The 5,678-nt window shown below is 33.8% G+C and overlaps 1 long non-coding RNA gene across 1 annotated transcript; it reads right to left on the bottom strand.

The window, feature by feature from the left end:
* Positions 1-1,087: 1,087 nt before the first annotated feature.
* On the bottom strand, positions 1,088-5,605 carry LOC133085001 (uncharacterized). Its single transcript, XR_009699513.1, has 4 exons — positions 5,128-5,605; positions 4,616-4,730; positions 3,898-4,052; positions 1,088-2,185 (listed from the first exon to the last, which is right to left on the bottom strand). It is a non-coding gene; the product is annotated as an uncharacterized LOC133085001 (long non-coding RNA).
* Positions 5,606-5,678: the final 73 nt, after the last annotated feature.

Here is a 5,678-nt window from a genome sequence, read left to right on the forward strand (position 1 = left end):
TTTCAGTCTACTTCATGAAAAAAAATACTCAAAACAGTTTTGATAGAGCCAATAAACCAAATATAAAATTCCAACAAAAACAGAACAAAATAAAGCTCTTTGTTTAGGATTATCTTTTCAGAAAGTGCAATTAAAATTATAATGACTATAATAGGGGAGAATATAATAGAAAAATGAACAAAATTTAGTTCACATATTCACTGGATGTAAAATGTTCATTTTTAGAAAAATTCAATTTTTAGCCTAATCAATAATTATAATGGCAAATATGATCAACTGTAAAACACGAGACGTTTTATTAAACCTGTCACCAAATCTGGTGAAAAATCCTTAATTAAAGATATAAAAATTCTTAAAATGACCCATAAGTACTTACAAATTGTGAAAAAAACCCATAATTTTGGAATTTCGATGAAACTGCATTTAAAAAGTATACAAATGGCTTTCCTATATCAATATGAAGATAAACTAAGTGTACAATCCCCATCATTACATTAAGAAAACTATGAAATGCTTGGGAATGAACTTAAAAAAAACTAAACTAGCAGTATCCCAACATAACAATTTGATAAAAAATAGAAAGACATACCTTGCTGTTTGATAGGAAGACTCAATTTTAAAGAGATCTATTCTCTCCTAATTAATCTATTAAATTTGTTGCAAATGAAATAAAAACTGCATTATTTTTTCCAACTTGCAAAGCAATTTTAAGCGTCAATTGAGAGAAAAAAATGCAAGTACAGACAGGGAATATTCTGAAAGAGAAGAGAAATGAGATAGAACTCAATGGAATAGATAAGACAACAGTAATTTTAAAGTATCAATAGAAGGTAAGGCAAACCAATAAACAGAAATGCAGTCAATTATATGTCGGAATTTCTATATCATTATGGTAGAATTGAAAATAAGTGGTAACTACTTAGGTTAAGGTGAGTAATTTGAATATGTAATGCTTTAAAACTACAGTAATGATTAATGGAAAGAGAAATAACATGACAAAATATTTGATGCAAAAAAGAAAATACGGACCAAGAAATGATACTAATGCAAACGTGTTTTTTAAGAAAAACACAAAACTCAAAAGGCATAAAGCACATGATTATATTTTAATACACAACCAAAATACAAAACACCAGAGTAAATTGATAGCAATAAAATATGGTACTTCATTTGCACTGCATGACAAATGGTTAACATCTTGAATAATAAATGAGTTCTTAGAAACCAGTAACAAAGACATTGATATATCAACGGAATGGAAAAAAAAAAACAGAAAATGAAATAACACAAATGACTAGTAAGGATTAAGCATATATGAAGATGACAGAGCTGAACAGTAACAGAAGAAAAGCAATTTCTTTGTATTACCAAAGGTTAAAAATGTAACATTTGTACAGTTTTAGGAAATACACCCACATAAACACTGGGGAAACAAGATTGATGAGGTCTTGTCTGTATAGTAGGGAAAACTAGTTTGGACTCAAAACTATAAACTTTTGATACCCTAGTCCTAGCACTTCCAATTCACTGGAATTATTTCAACAAATTAGTTGGATAAATTTACAATTTATATATAAACCATGTTTACTGTGTAGAAAATTTGTAGCTAGTATATAGACCTCCCCCAAAAATAACTTGCATATTCATTTATCAATACACCCAAAAGGATGTGCACAAAATTTCATTAATAGTAGATAACACAGACAGAGGTAGCAGAATTAGAAGAGGAAAAAAGGCATTTAAGTAAAATATTATACTTCACAAATTTCCATGTCCTTTGAAATCTTGAAAAAGATGATTTTTTATGAGTCAATTTTAAATTTCCCTGTGATAAATGAAAATTTTAAAAATGTGCACCTAATACTTATGGGAGCACTCTAATGAAGCCTTGAAATTATACCATCCTGAGCTTCTCTGTGTAATAATGCCTCCATCATTCAAGCTCCTGAGATTTAGTCCAATGGCAACAATGAAAACAGTCAACATGCCTGGTTACAGTTCTCTCCACTATCACCCTTTAGGTCACTTTGAAACTTCAGCCTTCTCAGCCCGTTTTTGTGATCTACAGGGAGTGTCCATTGCAACACATCAATGAGGAATCTCTATACATTATGAAGACTGTCTTTGGTTTTACTGAAGATGGTGGCAGAAGCAATGGCATCAGTTTTTCCTATTCAGTCATCACCTGAGAGGACACATTGGGGAAAAAAATGGGAAAAGTTTAGTAGCATACTTCATGATACAACAGCTATTCTATTATGAAGAAATAACAGGTGGATCAAAATTCATTTTGGAATTTTCTAACAATGAGAAAGCCCGATATTGGGAGTCTTTCTTCTTACATCTTGCTAAATGGACTGATCCTTCAAACTTCCTCTTCCTGTTGCCTGTTTCTTTTTTACTATGTATGGTTTCTTGTATCTCCAGATCACTCACTCATGATATCATGCAATCTACATACATTTCTGTACAAGAAACATAACAATGCCTAAACATTGTAATGAAAATAACCAAGGAGCTTAGTCCATTTGACAAGAAAAACAGTAACTATATTAAAGATATAGAGACTACAGTGGAACTTCGGAAAAGATTTGGCTCCTAACCCATTCATTATTCCAGGGTCCATCAAAATTGCTGAGTAGGTACCTCCCAAAAAACCATTAATCTTCTATTTAGCTATGATTTATCCTGAGGAAAAAAGAAACATTTTCTGATTAAAACTTTCACTTTCAAGGTTATCCCATGGACAGCAGGTAGGCAATGAGGCTCTCTGAGAAAGAATGTTTAAGGAATTTGTCAGCATTCACTCTTCACAGCACATCCCATGAATTATTAACCTTCCTGTGGGGTATAGTAAAAAATGAAGGGAAAAACTCCTGGTGTGTTAAAAGCAGGGATTCAGTATGTGTTATAACATTATTGATTTCATCAACAACTGTCCCCACTCATTCTTTTTTTAACAGTTCCATAGCTTTTGTAGTTCTAAGATTGTACCTTTCGGTATCAACATATTGCACCTGGGCCTTTTCCCTTTTGCATTCCCCAAACTGACTTAATCCAAAAACCACGCACTTTTAACTTCTTATCTTTTGCCTAATTTACTCCCCAAATCACAAAACAATTCAGTAAGACTTTATTTTATGCCAGGCAATGAATAAGACGTTTGTCGGAAATTATCTGCAAGGGATTCTGAGTGTGAGAGAAGTGGAATTCTGAAAATCAAGGACCACCCCCCCCCAAAAAGAAAACAAAACAAAACAAACACTACTGAAGCACCACATTTGTAGCTCTTACCTACTGTGCCTTCTTTCATCTGGTTTTACAAGCTGTCTGGGTCTGCAGTCACCTTGCCACTATCCCACCATGCTATGGAATTTTGGTTGGCCATACGGCACCATTAGCCAACAGAATATGGCATAAAAGATGCTACATGACTTCTGAAACTAGTTCAGAAAGGCCATGCCACTTTCACAAGGCTCTCTTCTAACACTTATTTTTATGATTCATGTGGGAACCTGGCTGTGTGAAGGTACTGTAGTTGAAAGCCTCAGCTAAGTCCAACCTTCCAAGTCATCTAAAACCAGTGCCAGACGTGAGTGAAAAAGTATCCAGAAGACTCCAGTGGTCTGAATCACTCTCAATCATTGGATTGGGCCTTCCCAACTGATCCCACAGACATTCTGGCAGAAATTTTCACCCACAGAATCCATGGAAATAACACAATAATGTATTATCCATAACTAAGTTTTAGGATAATTTGTTACTCATATGTTACCCTGAACAATATCCACTAGCTGCCACCAAAAATCCATCAAGCTTAAGAAAAGCAGAATAATCAATTCCTGTCTAACCAAAGTGCCCCTCCCTGAATCAAATGAGCACTCAAAGTGTCCTTACACAATCATTATCGCAAAGGGGTTCTCCTGGGCCCAGGGATGGATGGGAGTGATGAACACTTGAAAAGAGGAATACTGCAACAGGTCTCATGGTACCAATTATTGATATTAAAAACAAAGATGGCAAAAGTGTCTTTTCTTGGAACTATCATCTCCCTATAGGGAAAAACAAGAAACATTATAAGGTAAAATACATAGCATTTTGACCAAACACTGAAGTAGCAGGTAAATGGAGGCTCATGTTGAACTTTGTTACAATTTCAGTTAAGGCTTAGTAACAGTTCCTCATTAATCAATCCTATAGCTGATTCAACTCTCCAACTTCAACATGACTTTACTACTACTACTATTCTATATCAGTATCTTTTTTAGGTTGCCACGAACTTCTCTCTTTATCATACCACAAAACTACACACGCAAACATAGTTGGTCTATTCTCTAATTTATAATTATTAAAATATTGATCATTTCCTTTATAATATTAGTTGTCATGTTTAGTCATAAGTAAATTAATTGAAGGAAGGCGTAAGTAACCACCTACATTATTCACGGACTCCATCTTTAATAAAATTATATTTTTAAATAACTGGTTTACTTATTCTCAGGAATGTTTGTAACTCAAAGGTACTCAAGAACAAAGTCTAACCCCAGTGTTATTTTCCTGAGCCTAGCCAAAATCTCATCCTAATACAGCATTTCTTGATCCAGAACCTTCTTACCTGTGGTTTACAGTTGAGATTTATAAATTAAGGAACTTCACAGGAAGAATGTTCCTGATGATGTCAGACATCCTCAGGTTATCTGCATGTTATGTCTTTCTTTCATCATGTTCACCTGAGAAGCAAGTATACAATATTTGACTTTAGAACTGATAGGAATAGTGAATGGAAATAATTAAACTAGCAAATATGACTGCCCAAAGAGACTTTTTTTTTTTTTTTACTTTTTCACCTTTTCAGAGTACCTTTAGCACAAACATTGAGACTACGGAAACATTTTTCATGCCAATTCTGAATAATCTAAAAAGCCATAAAGACCTATCTGAAATCCTTCTGACAGACTCAAGTACCGTAAAAGAAAACAATCCATTCTCCAATTATGCCCATTACTAAGAGTAATTTGAGTTTATCCCAAGAGATTCCTCCCCCTTACAATATGCCACAAATATGGTACTGCCTTATAAAATTACCCTTTGTGTTTGTCAACCCAAATATAATTGTTTAGCACCTACCTCAAATGCCATCCTCTCCCTTCTTTCCGTGGATAGTCCAATACTCTGTTTCACTGTGTAAAACTCTCTGCCGCACTAGCACTAGTATCTAAGTCACACGCTCTTCATGATCACTCAAAAACTATTCGTAACAGTCACTGGGAATACAAAGTTGGATACAACAGCCCAACACTCCCGAGATGTCGACAGGTAATGATGAAGACAGGCACAAATTGGTTGTATCTTTAAAATTTCCTGTTGTTTAAATGTTGCTTCTGAAATACCTTTAAAGTTTTAAAGGCAGAAAGTGGCAGCAGTCCCTTCTTTTCTGATCTATTTATACAGTAATGTTAAAATTTTGCCATGTTTTTCCAGACAACTTTCTATTCAATAATTCACATTTGCATTTTAGATTGCCATGTAGCAATACACAAATATATAAACAATGTTTTAGTATTTAACTTACACATGTACAAAAATTTCAAAAAGAATGCTAAAATAATCACCATTGTAGTAACACTAATGAGTAAGCATTACTTAACTCCATTATCATGTCTGAATAATCCCATTCC

Source organism: Eubalaena glacialis, chromosome 2 (genome assembly GCF_028564815.1).
Source record: "Eubalaena glacialis isolate mEubGla1 chromosome 2, mEubGla1.1.hap2.+ XY, whole genome shotgun sequence".
Lineage (NCBI taxonomy): Eukaryota > Metazoa > Chordata > Mammalia > Artiodactyla > Balaenidae > Eubalaena > Eubalaena glacialis.